A 19,614-nucleotide genomic window follows, 5' to 3' on the forward strand; every position below is an offset into this window, starting at 1 on the left:
TTTGAAGCTGTGCCGCACCGTCAACCCTCAAATGACAGAGGAAGATAAAGTGGGGCACGTGGTAAAAGGAATAGCGGAAGACGTGTACAACTTCCTCATTGGTAAAGAGAACTTGCACACTGTATCAGAACTGATACGGCACTGCCGTACGTTCGAGGCGCTGAAGACTCGCCGAATTACACCAAAGTTTGGACGGCTGGCCAATGTAACGACTGTAGCAAGTGTTGACACGAGTCCTCTGCTCCCAGACCTTTCGTCCGCCATCCGCCAGATAGTCCGCGAGGAGCTCCAGCGACATGACGAACAGGCACGTTATGCGGCGCCTCATTGCAGCTCCTCCGTTTTCCGAGACACTTTTCGGGAACCCCCTTCGGCTACTTGGAACCACTCGGTGAACGTCGCAGATCTTATCGGCTCCAGAGACGAACCGCATTACATTACGACCGAACCACCACGCAATGATTCGCCCCCTCAACGTTTTGATCCACGCCCACGCAACTTTCGTCCACGAAGACTCGCCGCTACCTACGACTTTCAAGGGGAAGAGCCTCGTTACCCTCAACCGATGTCTTCGGCAGATTACCTCAATCCGAATTCTGAAGTTCGCCCTTCGCCAGTGTGTTACTGCTGCGGCATGCCTGGCCATATAGCTAGGTACTGTAGCCGACGCCGAGCATCAAACTACGGATCGTCAGCGCCGACTACGCGGTCTAGCGGTCGTACACTGCGCACTCAGTGGCCAGGAGACTCCTCTTCAGGAAGCCACTTTCGAGAGGACCGATGCACCGCCCAGGAGACCTACTTTGGAGCAGAAAGAACCCGGAACCGCTACCGCTCCCCTGCCTCCGACCGTACTCTGACGCCACCACCAGCCTTCCGAGCCTCCCGATCACCATCCCCTCGGCCGCGATTCACGTCACCATCGCCTCGGCGCCGTTTCGTGTCGCCCCCGCCGGGAAACTAGCCAGCGCGGCCGATGGAGGTGAGGTCGCTGGAAAATGTGTGCTGCCGACTCAACTGCCTCCAACTATTTTCATGCTAAAGAATAAGGTTCATGTACTGATTGATGGGGTCTCCACAATGGCTTTAGTCGACACGGGAGCAACTGTCTCGGTCATGAGTGTGGGGTTTAAAGGCCTTCTGGGACGCAAGGTTATGTTTCGTTGGGACCAGTGCACAAGTTTCCGTGGAGTCAGTGGTGAAGCATTATACCCGGTTGGTGTGTGTAACGTGGATGTGTCTTTGGGTGGGAAAGTTTTTAATGCAGAGTGTACTGTTCTTCCTCGCTCCTCGCATGACGTGATTCTGGGGATCGACTTTTTGCAGTTGTGTGGTGCGAATGTTGATTGCCGGACGGGAGAACTTAGTGTCGACACCAGTGTTTCACCTGTGCTCTTTGAAGCTTAAGCTTGCCCGGAGAGTGTGCTGTGCGTGTCTGAGGATACAGTTGTGCCCGGCTTATCCGCGATGCGTGTTGCCGTCGCCTGTTCATCTCCGACTCCTATCTCGTTCGATGCTGCAGTGGAACCTGTACATCGGAACTGCCTCAAGAAAAACGTATTAGTTCCGCACTGCGTGGTCTCAGTGACCAATGGATGCGCGGGGCTGTGGGCGCTAAACTGTTCCACTGAAGCGGCAGTGCTACCTCAAGGCCTAAAGATTGCCACGTTTCCGACAGACTCTCCCGTATCGGTGGCAGTACTTGCGGAACTCCCCGATGAAGGAGCAACCAGTGTCTCGAGCTCCGGGAGCTCGAAGATACTTTCCATGATTGATAAGTCACTCAGCGATAATGAGCGTCAAGTTTTGATGGCCCTGCTTACGAAACATACCTCGGTATTCGACTTTGCGCAGCACAATGGACCGCCATCAATTCGTGCGTCCAGAACTCGTCACCGCATCAACACAGGAGCCGCCCAGCCAATCCGATAAAAACCCTATCGTGTATCCCCATCAGAACGCAAGATAATCAGTGATCAGGTCCAAGAAATGCTATGCAAAGGCGTCATTCGAGAATCATCTAGTCCTTGGGCAGCCCCCGTAATATTGGTGAAGAAGAAAGACGGTACGTGGCGGTTCTGTGTTGATTACCGTCGCCTAAACGCCGTTACTAAGAAAGATGTATATCCGCTCCCCCGAATTGACGACGCCATCGACTGTCTCTTTGCGGCATCTTACTTTTCCTCAATCGATTTACGGTCAGGTTACTGGCAAATTCCTATACACAAGGACGACAGAGAAAAGACAGCATTTGTAACACCCGACGGACTATTCGAGTTTAACGTGATGCCTTTCGGGTTGTGTAACGCGCCCGCAACGTTCGAAAGGTTCATGGACACGATATTACGCGGCTTAAAATGGGAAGTTTGCATGTGCTACTTAGACGATGTTGTGATCTTCGGGCGAACGTTTAGTGAGCACAACAAACGTTTGGATTTGGTCTTGAACTGCTTGGAGAAAGCGGGTCTTGTGCTCAATTAAAAAAAATGCCGTTTTGGGGAACGGCAAACTCTTGTGCTAGGCCATCTGGCCGCTAAAGAAGGCATCCGACCAGATCCGCAAATGACTGCGGCCGTAGAAGCATTTAGAGTACCCAACTCTGTCAAGCAGTTAAGAAGTTTCTTGGGCTTGTGCTCCTATTTTCGCCGCTTCATTCCCCGGTTTGCTGACATGGCTCATCCCCTTACACGCCTTCTCCAAAAAGGCGTTCCCTTTGAATGGACTGCAGATTGCGACTCATCATTTCGCCAGCTCAAGTTCCTGTTGACATCCCAACCAATTCTTCGCCACTTTGATCCTTCATCACCAACTGAGATTCACACCGATGCCAGTGGCGTAGGCATCGGTGCTGTGCTAGTTCAGCGTGTTGGCGACCGAGAGCGCGTGATCTCTTACGCTAGCCGGTCCTTGAGCCGCTCCGAGCGCAACTACACAGTCACCGAACAAGAGTGTCTGGCGGTCATCTTCGCCGTGCAACGATTTCGTTCGTATCTCTATGGGCACCCCTTCACTGTCGTAACACATCATCATTCGCTATGCTGGCTTGTGAATCTGCGGGATCCCTCAGGACGACTAGCGCGCTGGGCCCTCCGTCTACAGGAATACGATTTCGTTATTTGCTACAAAAGTGGTCGGCGGCATGCTGACGCTGATTGTCTCTCTCGGATGCCACTTGAAACAACTGAATGTGATGCGGACAATTTTGATGAGTACATCGCTTTTGTGTCCCCGGAATTTCCGGATATGGATACCGTCATATCCGAGCAGCACAAGGACGAGAGCTTACAACCGCTCTTCGCGGCAGCACAGGAGTAACCTGCGGGCAGTCGCTTTCGCCTACGGGATGGTGGCGCGCTGTATAAGAAGAGCTACTCGACCACCGGTGCACGCTACCTTTTAGTTGTCCCCACGAACCTTCGCCACCAAGTATTACACGCCATGCACGATGACCCAACTTCCGGTCATCTTGGTTCCACACGGACACTCTACCGGTCTCAAGAACGTTTTTACTGGCCTAAGATGCGGAAAGATATCGAACGGTACGTCGCCAGCTGCTCTACATGCCAGCGCTACAAGCGTCCGCCACAAGCGCCACATGGCCTGCTTCAACCAGTTCCCCCTTCTAGCGTCCCCTTTGAGCAAGTTGGTATAGATCTTCTGGGCCCTTTCCCGCGATCCTCCAAGGGTAATCGTTGGGTTATCGTTTGCGTAGATCACCTTACCCGCTATTGTGAGACCGCCGCATTGCCATCGGCCACAGCTACAGAAGTTTCTATCTTCTTGCTGGCTAACATTATACTCCGACATGGACCTCCTCGCATAGTAATCAGCGATCGTGGGCGACAGTTTACCGCGGACGTGGTTGAAGAAACCCTTCGTCTGTGTTCATGTAGCTTCCGCCATTCTACGCCCTACCATCCACAAACTAATGGTCTGGTCGAGCGCACAAACAGAACGCTTGCCAACATGCTGTCCATGTACGTCGATTCAGCACACAAGAATTGGGACAGTATCTTGCCTTTCATTACCTATGCCTTCAATACCGCGAGACACGAGACCACTGGTTACTCACCATTTTTCCTTCTGTATGCTCGTCCGCCGCGCTACACCCTCGACACAATATTTCCCTACTTCGCTCATGACAACGAATCAATTGATGAGCTCCTATGTCGAGCAGAAGAAGCGCGACGCCTCGCTAGGCTACGCACCATAGCATCGCAGGACCGGTCCAAGATACGCTATGACGGGCGTCACCGCCACGTTTACTTCGATCCTGGTGACCTTGTGTGGCTCTGGACGCCGTTGCGGAAGCGTGGCTTGTGCCAGAAGTTTCTCGCCCACTACGTCGGCCCTTACGTTATTCTGGAGCGCCTCAGCGATGTAAACTACCGCATTGCGCGTCTCACGAGCAGTGGACGACGCTCGGCCAAGGCTGAAGTGACACACGTCGCGCGTCTGAGGCGTTACAATCCGCGAGATGACTGACTCGCCCGGCGGGCTTCGTCTGCCAGCGGGGAAATGTCACAAGCTGTCATGAACCACGCCTGCCGCGCGAACAACCAGATGAAAGAAAGAAGAGAACGACGTGAGCCAAGCTGCCGCGAGACCACTCTTCAACAACCGCGCCTATCAACCAGATTCATCTGGTTCTGCATTAAAACACCTCGTGTGTAACAATATGTTGACGATGCGCAGATAGGATTTCAATCAAGTTCCCTCGCAATCTGCGAGCGACAGGTCCAGCTTGGTCTTAACGAGGTCTCCAAATGGGCTGAGGAGAACGGGTTCAGACTGAACCCACAAAAAAGCACCTGTGTCCTTCTCTCTTGAAAAAGAGGCCTGCACCCTGATTTTGAAATTGTGTTGCATGATGAGCGTCTGCCTATAAACAGGAAACATTAATTTTAGCCATAATTTTAGACGCGAAATTAACCTTTATACAGCACATAAGGTATCTTAAAAACAAATGTATGAAAACAATGAATATGTTAAAGGTTCTCTCACGCACAATCTGGAGCAGTAATAGAAAATGTCTCATGAACTTGTACAAAAGCCTCATACGCACACGACTAGACTATGGAGCCATAGTTTACCAGTCGGCTACTCCAACTACTCTAAAGATGCTAGACCCTGTCCACCACTTAGGAATTCGCCTGTCCACAGGCGCCTTTAGAACAAGCCCAGTGGAAAGCCTGTACGTTGAATTGGATGAGTGGTCACTTCATCTGCAGAGAACATATTCGTCTTTCATGTATTTTCTTAGAGTGAACGGAAACAGTCAGCACCCCGCGTTTTCCACCATAAACGATTTGTAAACTTTTTCGCAACCGGCCCACAGTGGCAAAGCCTTTCTCCATGCGTGTTAGAGACATGGCTGAAGAAACAAGGGTTCCACTGCTTGAATACCACCTTATGTCCCCTGGTATACGGCCCCCGCCATGGCAGTGGCAGCCAACAGACTGTGATACATCTTTCGTAGCTGTTACAAAGCACGCGCCTGTCGCGCATATACTTCCTCAAATTACAGCACAAATACTCCTCTCCTGAATTCGTTACAGACTCATCGAAGTATAATTCTGGCGTATTTTACGCAGCGTTCGGTCCATCCTTTTCGGATGCCGGTGTTCTGCACCCTAACATAAGTATTTTCACAGCAGAGGCCTACGCGATATTGGCAGCCGTTAAACACATTAAAGAATTTAATATCCCAAAGGCAGTTGTATACACAGACTCTTTGAGCGTCGTAAATGCTTTGAAAACTGTCAAGAAATATCTAAACCCTGTAATTCAATCTCTGTACTCAGCATTACTAACCACCTATGCGCCCAAGCAGCATATCGTTTTATGGTGGGTGCCGGGGCACCGAGAGATAGAGAGAAACGTGTTGGCTGAGCAGGTAGCCACATCCGTCCACGCGAACGCTTCCAACACTTCCACAACTGTCCCTGTAATGGACCTCAAGCCCTCAATAAGAAAAAAGCTAAGGGCTTTCTGGCAGCGCTTGTGGGAGAAAGAGACAGAAAATAAATTACATGTTATCAAGCCGTATCTTGGCAACTGGCTGCCGGTATCAAACAACCGCCATACAGAAGTAACACTTTGCAGACTTAGGGTAGGACACACATACAGCACACAGGCATACCTCTTGTCCGGTGACGATCCACGCACGTGTGATAAATGTGGTGAGTCACTTACCATGCTTCACATCCTGCTGCAATGCACTCAATTAGACGCTAATAGGAAAAAGCATTTTCCATAACCACATCGGCAGCTAATTCCACTCCATCCTCAAGTGATTATAGGTATAGAACCTCTCTCTAAACATCAATCCCTGTTTCAATTTTTAAAAGATGTACATAGTTTTCATATTATAGCCCCAGGAAATCCGTAGCACAGCCTCTTAACAGAGGTTTCTGCTGCGGTAGCTGCGATAAAAGAATACACCTGCCTCCTAGCCTTTGGGCTCAAAGGCCCCCCGGAGGCATAGGGGCTATTTACATATTCTTGCATTTTATCTCCATGACACTGATTGATTTTAGGCCACTTTACAGCCATGTTACATCCCACCATCGTCACTCACAAATCAGCGCTTAACACAACATTATCAGTCATGGCGCTCTTTGGCCATACCTGGCCCTTGCGCCACTAAACAACGCACACCCATCCATCCATCCTTGCCGCTGTTGATTGCTACAAGTTTCTGCCTTCCTGTGGAACCTCTGTCTTACTTGAACAAGGAAATGGGTCATTTTTAAACAAGTCGCAGTTCAACTGCCGTCCAAAGCTTAAGCGTTATTATAATGGAAGAAAATATTATGGGCAGTTCTCCTTGGTGCGCGTTCATTCAGCAGTAATATCCAAAGGTGTACAATAATATTAAATTAATAAGTCTAAATGATTTTAGCTCCTGGCAAAGCATTAGCTGGTCTTTTTTTTCAACACAGATGCCTAAACATTATACAAGTTGGCAGGACCGCTAACAAACTACATTATGCTTATAGCCATAAACAAAGTCTGGTAAGAATGAGTGAAAGAAACAAACAGCAATCTACAAAACTGATTCAAGTCATCCGGAAAAGTTGCTAAAATTTTTGTACCCTCTCCACCACGCCATACACACAATGACTGCACACAACACTGACTCTCGTGGTGTCGACCATGCTGTTATAGCACGAGGCACCGAGTGAGGAGAATTAGGGGATCAGAGGGCATAATTCTTTTTGTTGGACTATCAAATTTGCTTTACATTAATGCTACATTCCAACTTACAAAGGAGCAGTCGTTTGTGAGATGGTGACCAATGCGTATGAAAGTTCACGACATTCTGTACAGCAGAACGTTGACGATGAAGTAATATGAGCACAAATGCATTCTTTCGTGCAAAATGACATCCTGCAGTCAAACCTTGTGCAAGCTTGCCAACCTTAGGGTTTCAAAAACACCGCAGTGGAAGGGAAAGAGTGCTAACTTTGTTGAAAATTACTCAATACCATTGCATTATTCAGTATGTTTACTTTTCCTTAAAGATTCACAGACTGTTCTCTACAGGTGCTGTAAACAGGCGCCTTGCTTTTACAGTCGTAACAACAATGATCTGTGGTGGCTTATGGAGTTTATGCAAGAGTATACCTTACAAATTACACCCCCTTCACATTTCAGTCTAGTAGAGGAGGAGGAAAAAACTTTATTTTCTGGTGGAGGATGCATACTCCAGAGTAGAAGAAACTACGGCATCCTTACCATTGCAGTTGCCGATGCCTATGCTTTAGCAATTCCATATAATATGGCAGTTACAATTGTTTTTCCACAAGCTGTAGTTACTGCAAGCTGCTGCCAATTTACTGGCACACAGCTGTAATGCATTTAGGGCAACATAAAACTCTCTAACAAATGTATCCAATATGACACAATTGGAAAGCAATCTTCTGCAAATAACTGAATCGCAATATGCCATCCCATACACTGAAACACTTTGAGGAACCTGAATCGCCACCTGGGCCGTGACAAGGTGAAGAGTGTGTTCTGTGTAAACTAGTGCACCTGCACAGCCTAAATTTGGAGGAGAGTGCATTTAGTATTAGTTGTGAACGTTCTTAATTTAAACTGCACACAGTAAAAGCCTCCATACAGTTTTGCGAAATGCAAACCCTTGCTTTTTTTCTTTTTGAAAGGTTATTACACGTCGGGCCATAACATCTGCTCTTTGATATGCATTCCCAAACAATCAAAGCGAAGAGCGCCACCCTAAGTGTTACGTGCCGTCTGTCTCACATTTGCTGTCAAAATTTTAAGTTTTGGATACTGCTGTCAGCATAGAAATTGATTTCTGGAGCAATGTAAGGTTGTGAAGAAATACTCATAAAGAACGGAATGCAAGAGCAGATGACAGTGCAGCTGTCCTCGACAATAAGAAAAAAAAAGACAAGGGTGGCTGGTGCAGCAAATGAAAAAGGGAGGCTCACGCAGGGGAGATCGTAGGAACGCCGGCACGACTAGGGCCGCAGGGCCTACGGAACCCACACCTACTAGTGAGGTTCTCTTGACCGGGCGTCCGTCTTCGGGACAGAGAACACTTCGGCTCGTTTGCACGGCACGAGACCTCGGAGTGGCCTGCTCCAACCTTGAACCCGCATCTACGCGCCAGGTTCAGGAGACCGGGCATCCTTGTCCGTCATCGAAACGAACGCTTTGGGCCATCGTCTTGCACGAGACCTCGGAGTGACCTGCTGCCATCTGGGGCGTTGTGGGCCGTCCACCTTTTCCTTCCCCGTACTGTTGCTTCTACTTTTCCACGCCGGTCATCACTCTACCAGTGAGTGTTCCTCGTCACACATTTTTGTCCTGTTGACGAACAACCTTGCATGCGTGCGTCTAGTTGAAGATATCCTTCGTGTTTACGTGCCGTCTATTATAATTGTCATGTGTTTCCTAATCATGCATTGTCTCCTCCATCTTCCTCGCGTCAGGCGCCTTGGAACGTGACGATCCTAACCATCACAAAAATATTGAGTACTGTGATCTCTGTTCTTTCACTGCTGTTTAAGCATCATCGGGTCTTATAGTAAACAAATGAGGAATAAATACAACATGTATGTTTCCCGTCGCAACCCTCATGAGGTATATTGTAACCTGACTTATAATGGATCCTAGATTCAGATAGCAAGACATATTCCATTCAGCTGAAAGAATGGCATCATACCAATGATTCTAGCATTTGGGGCTATATCTATTCTTATCTTTTCAGATGGAGTGCGTATGCATCGTCAGCGATATCGCTTGACATGTTTTAGATTGACTGTTCTCCCAATTTAGGCAAATTGACATTCTCAAATGACCTTGTGGATGATATCAAGAACTTGCTTAGGAGGAGTATGTCTAATATTTTCAAGATGTGGGGCTGTTAAATGCATATTTAAACCTGGGGTGCGTGCCACCCTCTAATCTCATCAGCTAGTTTCCGGAAATCATCTAGAAGGCTTCTTGTAATGAATGTAAATTTTCTTCTATGGGAGAAACAGAATTTTAATAGGCGAATTATGCCGGAAGAGAATGACATCAACAAGCAAGCATCGAGCACTGTATAGGGAAGCAGTGTCGCTCGACACGCATAGACTATCAAACACAAGGGTTTTTGGGGTGATTTAATATTCTGGCAGTGGAATGAAATCTGTTTTCTGATCTATATCTAAACTCTTTAATTATTCAGTCTACCACAATTACTTTCACCAGAAACGTTCGTGACCATTATCCTATCTATGCCAAAGCGTCCCGGCCGATATTGAAGCCTTCATAAGCTTATTAGAGGTTGGATTGTGCAACATTTTGACGAGACAAACAAAACAGAAACACACACCACAGAGTCCTACTTGCAACTATCGTTTTATTACCTTGTCAATGGAACAAATACAAGAAGGTATTCGGGAGGGGGGGGGGTTGCAACAGAAAGCATACGATCCACGAGAAATTTCTGACAAGGGGTATTTGGCTTACTCTTTTGACGTCAAAGACTTATTCTACTCTATTCCTCGCAAGGAACTCTTGCTGTGCATTGAACAATGTATTGACAATTACGAAAATGTTGCCTTTCAAAATAATTCACAGATGCATGTTGAATCCCTTTTAGAGTTGTTGTCCTTGTATTCAAGATCCACCTACGTGTCTTGGAATGCAGACATTTTCCTTCAGAAACAAAGAACATGTATAGGTTCGTCTATCGGACCGATTCTGAGTGACCTGTTCCTAGCCAAACCCGCCGTGGTTGCTCATTGGCTACTGAGGAACCTATCATCCTACTGAGCAACCTCAGTGGCACTGAGCAACCATGTGGTTGCTCTGTTGGGCTGCTGAGCTCGAGTCGCGGAAACGAATCCCGGCCATGGCGGACGCATTTCAATGGGCGCGAAATGCGAAAACATCCGTGTCCTTAGATTTAGGTGCACGTTAAGGAACCCCGGGTGCTCGAAATTTCTTGAGTCCTCCAATACGGCGTGCCTCATAATCAAAAAGTGGCTTTCGCACGTAAGGCCCCCAAATTTTTTTTTTTTTCCTAGCCTACATTGACAGAACCCCAGCGGCGCGCCTCATGAATTCACGGGTTGCTCATGTGTTCACGTTTGTTGATGATTATTTAGCTTTAATGGAAAATGTTGAAAGGAAGACTCTGTCGCCGTTCACACACCTGGAAAGAATTTTCAGAGAGGGGCTAGAGCCATTGGTGATCACAATTGAAGAGCCAGATGGTGGATCAAGTAGGTTTCCTGACTTAAAACTAAGTCTGTGCTCTAGTCATTGTTGTTGGCAATACGAACCGCATGCCAATAAGCCTCTTTTGACCTTCGAATCTGTGCATTCGAAAGTCGTAAAATGAGCCACAGTTAGTCATGTTACAGAAACGCGTTCCAAAAATCGTGCCATCATACATTGCTGACAGCTTTCGGGAGCGACGCGCAGGCTCACGGTGGCAGGTTATCCTTTCCATGTATTGGTATCTGTGGCACAATGTTTGCTCGAGGAAATCGGAACCGGGCCACCACTATCTGGGCAGGAGCCTTGCGGTCCAAGTACACGAGAAAGAATAGTGCTGATGCCATATATTCATTCGATGGCGCACAGAGTAAAGAAAATTTATAAAAGATGCGGTGTAAAAGTGGTTTTTTCCGCACCGTAAAAATTTCTGAGTATGTGTGCAAAGATAAACACAGGTGCCACACAGAAACGAGGCTTTGAAACACAACAAAAAGTTCATCGACTGCACTAAGGGATTGGTATATTCTATTCCACTTCAGTGCGGCAGAAAGTATATCGGACAAACTAGAGGTTGTTTGAACGAAAGATTAAAGGAGCATGATTTTAATGTTTCAAAAGCAGTCACTGGACTACTTGAGATACATTGTAGAGATTGTGGATATCCGCCATTCTTCAAGAAATGCGAGATTGTGAGTGAAGACGGCAGCCAAATCACGCGAGAGGTAGTCGAAGCCGCTGAGATTGCGCGTGTGCGTGTTTTCTCATTTACCAGTGTTTCCAGTGCGCGCCGCTTAGCGACCCTGTGGGCGCTGCTATAGGAAAATTCCGCACATCTTTTCGAAACACTGCTGTGGCCTGCTTCGGTAGTGCACGGCAAAACAGGTAGATGTTTTGGGGGAAGAAATGCCAAACACTTGCAGACGAAGCACTGCTGCAAAATCATCAAGCGCCAACTTCCGGGATAAGTTTGGCTTCAGTCGAGTGCGCTCTTTGTGCCATGCACCCCATTTATTAGAGATCAGAGGCGTGGACCCAATTATACTAGCTTTCCTTTCTTATAGAAACCTTCGCAACTGCTCACACGTTACATTTTTGGAAACTGCAACACCTGCAGAGGAAGTCACACCACTGTGCGTTGATACAATGGCTTTAGTTTTGTAACCGAACTGCCTACACATTCTATGAAATCAGTAAAGAAATACAGTTCGCACAGTTTTTCTACAGTTGCTGAACAGGCTAGTTTCTAGACGTGTGAAACACGTTAGCAGCACTCTGGGAGGACGTAACAATAGAAGCATACACTGGAAAGCTACACTACAATTTAAGTTTACGTGACACTGTATGCGCATACAGTATGGTTACTGTATGATCTATCCCTGTGTCAAGTAGTTAGTTGTCAAGTGTTCATGGTGTATTTATACTTATTGTGACTCATCAAACTGCACAATCAATGCTTCTAGCTTACACATTCTTGGCTTTTGATTGCCTATGTGGTTTGTTTCCTACTTTTATATGCAGTAGTCACATTGCAATATGTAATATGAGTTAAAAAAGAGGAATGCCGTGATAATTTTCCACATTTGCTGAGGGCAGCAGCAATGGCCAATAGCGCATTTTGGAAGCTACATAAATATTCCGTTTTCACACTGCCTAATTGTTCAGCAACTAATAAAAAGGTGCACTGTACACCTCTACATGACCAATGCAATCCCTCTGCTTAAGTCTGCACTGACGCTGCTGCTTGGTACTGTTTGGCAGTTCGGCTTTCGTTTTCTGCTACGCAGAATTATTTATGTACTAGGAGCTTACTTTGCGACAAAATGGAACTTGGAACACTGGGCATCTGCAACTTCAAATATAACATAAGGGGAGGACTTTAGGACTCTGAGATAAAGAACATATATATTACGATTCTAATTTGATTTCATGCCGCCTAATTGCATATATATATATATATATATATATATATATATATATATAGAGAGAGAGAGAGAGAGAGAGAGAGAGAGAGAGATAGCAGCCTCAGACAAATTGCTGATATTGTTCCTTGTACCCTGCCCATGCCTAATTTCTAAGAACAACCTATTGGTATTTCAACAAGCTATTTTTGCATTTATCATGCCTATAATAACCTCTTTCGACGTTTGTACCTGTATTGCCTTTTCAGCGCCTGAAAATTTCCCTCGACCTTGTTTTCCCATGGCTCCATTTTGTTTATGAAAATTATATGGAAGCAAATAACCCACTTCTTCATGTGAACAGTAATAACGAAAGCATCATGAGAAAACCTGCAAGGTGGACTTATGCAAAGACGAAATATAAAATGAGACATCCGCCCGATAGCAGCAAACTGCTGCACAGGAAACCCATACAAGTTGCTTCGAAAATCTTAACAAACTTAATAGATGATTCAGACTGACCCCATGATTCAGGTGAGTCTGGGATAACGTGCAAAATTAGGTTCTCACATCGCAACCTATCATCTAACTCGTAAAGTCTTGATTTGAGAGAGCCACGCCATGCCACTAGAGAGTATAAGACTTGATAAAGGCTGCTATTATTGACTGAACTCACTTGAACCACCTTCCTGCCACCACCGCTGTTATCCCTGACTCTAACAAATTCAAATCTGCTGCTTATACTGCCTTTTCTTGAAGAAATTGCATATGTATCTTTTTCTCCCCCACTCCTCTCTGTGATGCCCTTGGACCTTGAGAGTACTTGATATAAGTAATTGTTTATTTCGTCCAATTATTTAGTTTTCTCTTCCAAATGTCTAGCTTTTTTCTTAATGCCGCCGATTCTCGCTTTGTTCTTCTTTGACCAATGTGCTTCACGGCTATCTCTGTCATATTTCCATACATTCTCCTCCTTGCCCACACTGTTGACCGATATGCAAATGTCATCCACTCGATAGACAGTTAGTGTGGTCAGCGGGCTGCAACGAGTGTCTATCTCCACTTTCACAGTTAAGTATGCCTGACGCTTAGCTTGCTGTCTAGAACGAGAGCAATTTTTTTTTTCAGGAAATAGACAAGCACTTGCACCTTTTGCAAAGGATGTTCAAGTTTATTTTCTCATTCTTGCAATGACACCGAGCATGCGCATTTGTCCTAGTTTCCACACTTCTAACATATCCTGCTAGCAAGATAGGAAGACTCATAAAAAGTACCTACAATTCCAGAAAGCACTTGTGGTTAAAGGAACATAGCAAGGCCAATATGGGTGGCCTCCTTTTTTTAACATGTAAGAAGCACTGTGCACACAGCTGTTAAGCGTAAAGGGGCCACCTTGTTAGCCATGGTGCCTCAGTGGTTCCCATGCGCAATCACACAAAACACAAAAGAAGGCAGGTCGCGTGTAAAATTCCTTTTTTGGAAGTTTGGTTTCCTATAGTTATATATCTAGGTTGAAATATAGAAACTAGACTTCATTACAAACCGATGCAACTTCTGGCTGTGTTTTTCAGAGCACTAAAACGTCAGAAATATATTACATCGAAATGGCCACAATAAGGAAACATAGGCACCTACCTTCTGCGATGCAGAAGAGAGTGCCTCTGGATTCAGTAATCCAAGTTAAGATCCAACTTGTGCATGCTCAGTACTGACACCTTAACTTTAATTGGAACTGACGCACGGCATCAACTGCTCGGCTGTGTCATGGAAGACCAGCTTATATTGTCATAGGCTCAATATAACATTGAAATGGCAACAATAAGGAAACATTGGCATCCACCTTTTGCAATGCTCCCTTTTAACATACCCGCACATCGAGACCTATAAAAACACTACCGCCCGCAATACGTGCACCCCCAGTATGCCTAAACCCCATAACATACAGAGAACAGTCAGAATCACATTCTTTATACGTGTTATTGCGCCTAAATAAAACCCAGTCTAAACTGATTACACTGGACAGAAAAGTATGTTTCTTTTTTCGAAAAAATTGAGGTAAAATAAGCGTATATAAATTATCAACATTATTAGGCCCTTGTCCGTGTGGGGAAATGTACTGCGAAAAGAAATTTTATAAAAAGTTCTTCGCTAACAAGAAGGCAGGGAGAACTTCCGGGTAATAATCAAAATTACATAAAGAATTCTTGTGTATTGTGCGAAATTCTGCAGTGGGCTAGTTGTTAGGACATAACACTGTTGCGCAGAGCGACGAAATGACAGGACTTAAGCGAGAAAACAACACATGACACCTGGGCGTATTAGGTTTCATGGTGGCGCGTCCTCTGTGTGAATTCGCTCGCTGGCGTGGCTGGGTACATGGTAGCTGCTACCATTGACCCTATAGACGTCTATGATGCCGATCTTGCGAAGAGCGTCCTCCGGGAGTGGTTACTCTAAGCAGCACTCTTCGTTACTTCACAGACGAGCCGGCAAAGTGAAGCTTGCAGAAACGCAAAATAGAAATGCGAAGCACGCTTTTTGTCGATGGTGATCATAATTCCCTCATACCTCGTGATGGTCGTGGAAAACATGCATGCTTGGGACACGTGAGACAAAAATAAATTGGGACAAAAATAAATTGAGGTTTTGGTAGCGCTAAAAATAGTCAGCTATAGATGAAAGCCACTGAAAAACACGCCACCCGTAAAAAAGCATTCTTTACGCTAGGCAGCGGGAAAAAAAGCTAGATCTATCGGGAAAACCGACAATCTGGTAACACTGCCGGCCACAGGTTCCACTGATACGGTGGCCTGGTGTACGCGCAATACGAGGACTATCAATGTACATCCCATATTCTTAGCAAAACGAGATTTATGGCTGCGAAGCGATACTGGGAACATGGGATAACTCCTTAGAAAATCATAACATGAACTGCAACTCCACCAGCTTAAGTATTAAGGCAGTAGTGACTCCGCAATTACATGTAAAACGACACCCTTATCTTCACTAGTGCACCAAGTTCACTAGCGCAAGGCCTCAAAATAATGATTAACACTTCAAAAAAATAAGTTCGCTCGGTCTTCTTTATTCTTAAGGAGTCACACATACAAATAATATCATTCGAATATAATAGACCACTTTACCTCACATAGCTATCACTTAAGGCAATTACATTCCATTGTTATCACGGGAACCCTTAGGAAAAATAACCTGTATTATTGAGCAACCTACGAGAACAAGAACACAGGCTGGCAAATAGTTACTGTTATTTCTTGATTTTTTCTTCGTCGATGCAAGTGACGCTGGCAAAAGTCTGTTTTTTTCACAAACTCATAGCATCCTATCTGCCAGCTAAATCGCAAGTTCTGTTTTTTTCGTACGCACAAGCCAAAGACACCACTTCTTCAGTGGGGTCAGCTAGTCAAAAATTTGCTACTTCTTCTTTTATTATGGGGGGGGGGGGGAGTATTCAGCAGCATCGCACCCATTTCTTTTTTGCAACACGAGGCACAAACCGCCTTAGCATGGTTGGTTCTTTCGCGGCCCGTCTCTAAACGCGATAAAGCGAATGGCGGTCCAATTCTGAAAAAAAAGAACGGTAACTTAAGCGTAACCGAGTGATTATTTATAATTTCGAGCATGGTTTTTATTCTATTGCTGTACCAGGCCGTGTTTCATGATCGCAAAACTAGGGCTACATTGCTTCAGCTCATTAACGTGGAGATTAACCAGTTTCGTGCTTGACGCTTTGCCAATATCCGATATACCTGCATGCTTCTCATTTAAGATCATTGTTCAAGTTAAGCCTAGTTTTCACGGTGTCCTATTCGTTTGAAAGGTGTGATATGGGTACTTATATTGCATCTTCACTCTTCAATAGCCGTACGAGAGTGGCGGCGTTTTCAACGAGAGGAAACAGCACACTTATTTTTTATATTTCGTTTATTCAACATTCCGCACATGATGAACCGTCGTGAGTAAAAACCTAACCATAACCCCCACCCCTTGCAGATTGCGCACCGCACTACAGGGAGTACGTTGCGTAATCTGTCACCCTTTTTATTGCGAAAGCAATACTGCTCGAGGTTTCCGCTCTTGGCCGTCGTCCCGGAGAATCCACCATTGACCTTTAGCGTGACCTATGTGTGACGTCATGCCATCTGTGGAAAAGCGGCCCCCCAACTCGGCTCGTCGCAGTCGTCCCAGCGGGTCCTCCACGGTATGTCGGATGATGTGTATAAGGTGAAGCTGCAACGATGTCCTGCAGCTAAGAAGCGGCGGCGTGCGAAAGAAACGGATGAAGTGCGGGAACAACGTTTAGCTAAACGGCGTGCATATTATGCAGCCAGGCGAATGCGTTCAACATCTCTTGATCTGGGTGCATCTACAAGTATCATGGATGCTTTCACGGATGGATATCACGGATGCTTTAAATGGCGACGAGACTGCATCTACACGTTCGATGAGCAGTATGGAACTCTACAACCTGAACAGAAGATTGCTTTCGCAATCCACTAGGCTTAGCCAAGCTAAACCTCTGCCAATTTTATTTGTGGCCGAAATTTGGCTCCAGTCCCCCACTTTTTCTTTGTTTCTGTTCTTGGTTCGATAAAGCGTAAAGATTAATCCTCATTTCGTTCCAGGAAGGGGCGTCGTTCTGACACACTCAAACGTTTGCATTGATTTTGACAGCATCATCCACAATGAGGCACTAATACAATTTTTTAACATAGTTACTCGGCATCAGCTATCAATGCCGTTCTCAATGGCAAGTACAGGTGAGGAAGTTTCGGTGCTTGAGGGTGACGCCATTAAGGATATGCGGATGACGTCATGCTTATGAATGAAGCATCTGTTTCACCTTCAAAACCCAATCACGTTTTCCCAAAATTAAGCATCCCTGATTCGATGGCGAAGCTTGGTAAGATCATTTACGCGCTATTTAGCTTCTATATTGGGATGGTCAAGATACGTGGCCTATGAACAAGACTACGGAGAGCCCTAAGCATGTTATTAGTGACTTTCCTAACTGCGTACTAAGGCGGCCGCAAGCAACTGTGCTACATCGCTTTTATTACATACTAGTTAGGAAACTGAACAATTTACAACCACGACCTCACCCACCGCTGCAGCGGATTGACGGATGCATTAGGCTTACCAGCAGCAACAGGTTTCTACAGCCTGGGTCATTGTTGACTGGTCTACTTTGCCGCACGCCCCCGGTTGCGCACGTGTTTGTATTTGACGTTTATCTCTTCCGATTTCATATTGGGATTATAGTTACCGTTTCCTCTTGCTCAGTGCGGAGAAACGAATCAAACGTTTTTTTCTTTAGTTAAAATAACCTCTCTGCCTTGTTCTTATATTTGTCTCTCTCTATTGAATCCGAGTGAAAAGTCTGATACATTCGCAGTGGTATGCTCCGCGTTCGCGAGAACTTATTAGGAGTGGGGAAATAAGAAAAGCTTGCCAGCTTGTTTCACTCCGGCTGCGAGACCTTCGATCCCTCCATGGTGCCTCGCTCAGCCAAAAATCAACCTCGCAATACCTGGTATCTCGAAAAAAGCTGATCTGTCATCACCAGCCCTTAGACAGCTCACGCTACTATATTTGTACGAGAACTACCGTGACTCTACGCATATTTACACTGATGGATCTGTCCTTCCAAGCAGCTCCGCGGCGGCAATCGTCATACCAGCGAGAGCTACAACAATCAAATTTAAGACGACCCACGCGACAACATCGACGGCAGCAGAGCTCGCAGCGCTCTTTACTGCTCTTCATCACATTGGTGATGAACCGCCACACAAATGGACAATATTCTGCGATTCGAAGGCGGCACTGCAGTCTCTACTGTCACCTTTACGACGCGTACCGCACGAACAACTAATTTTCCATATTACAGAGACATTACACCATATAAGTGATGCAGGCCACGAAATAACCTTTCAGTGGCTTCCAAGTCACTGCGGGATTATCGGCATTGAACGGGCGGATCACGCTGCCCGCTCAGCCCATACTGAGGAGCGCCACGTCCCAATTCCTCTTTCTAGAACTGACGCGGCACGGAAGCTCCGCCTACTTGCTCGGCAGTGCACCGCGTCGCAATGGACTGAGCCACATTTAAGAAACCCGCAACTGTACTCACTTGATCCAACATTAAGTCTTCGAGCGCCATCGCAGCTTCACCGTAGAGACGCCACTCTTCTATATCGACTTTGGTTGGGCGTTGCCTTTACTAAAGCCTATGCCTTCCGCATAGGGATGAGCGACACCCCAACCTGTGACCACTGCGGCCATGAAGAATCAATTGGCCATATTTTGTGCACCTGCTCGCAGTACAGTCCACAGAGGGCATGCCTTAGCCACGAACTTGACCAACTGGACGACCAACCGCTGTCCAAAAAAAGAATTCTGCAACATCGAAAGGACCTACCGTCACAGAAGAAGGCCGTGCAAGCGCTTTTGCGCTTCTTGCGGTCTACCGGCCTGTGTGAACGACTTTAAGTGGAACGCCTTTTGTGTGTGTGTCTCCATGTGTGCGCGTTCGTTTTTTTTTCTTTTTTTGCCTTTTCCTCTCTGTCATCTTTCTAACCCCTATCCCCCATCCCCAGTGTAGGGTAGCAAACCGGAGACTCATATCTGGTTAACCTCCCTGCCTTTCCTCTTCATTCTCTCTCTCTCTATTTCAGCACAAGTCCAACTACGTCGAGCCGTCACCTGAGGCCACAACAGCCAAAACTGCCAGACCATTCCTTTTAATGGCTTATTTTCTTCGACTTCAGCATTGCTTCGACAAGTGGACGCCGAAGACAACTTGCATTTCTGAAGAGCTGGTACATTGCGGAAGCATCCCTCGTTGGCCCGGTGTTGGTGAATTATTTCTCTCCTCCTATCAGTCCTTCATCTCATTTCAAACATTAGCGTGGAAGATCGCTTTCTTCACTTGTATTAAATCAATTGTTCTGAA

Source organism: Dermacentor albipictus, chromosome 2 (genome assembly GCF_038994185.2).
Source record: "Dermacentor albipictus isolate Rhodes 1998 colony chromosome 2, USDA_Dalb.pri_finalv2, whole genome shotgun sequence".
NCBI lineage: Eukaryota > Metazoa > Arthropoda > Arachnida > Ixodida > Ixodidae > Dermacentor > Dermacentor albipictus.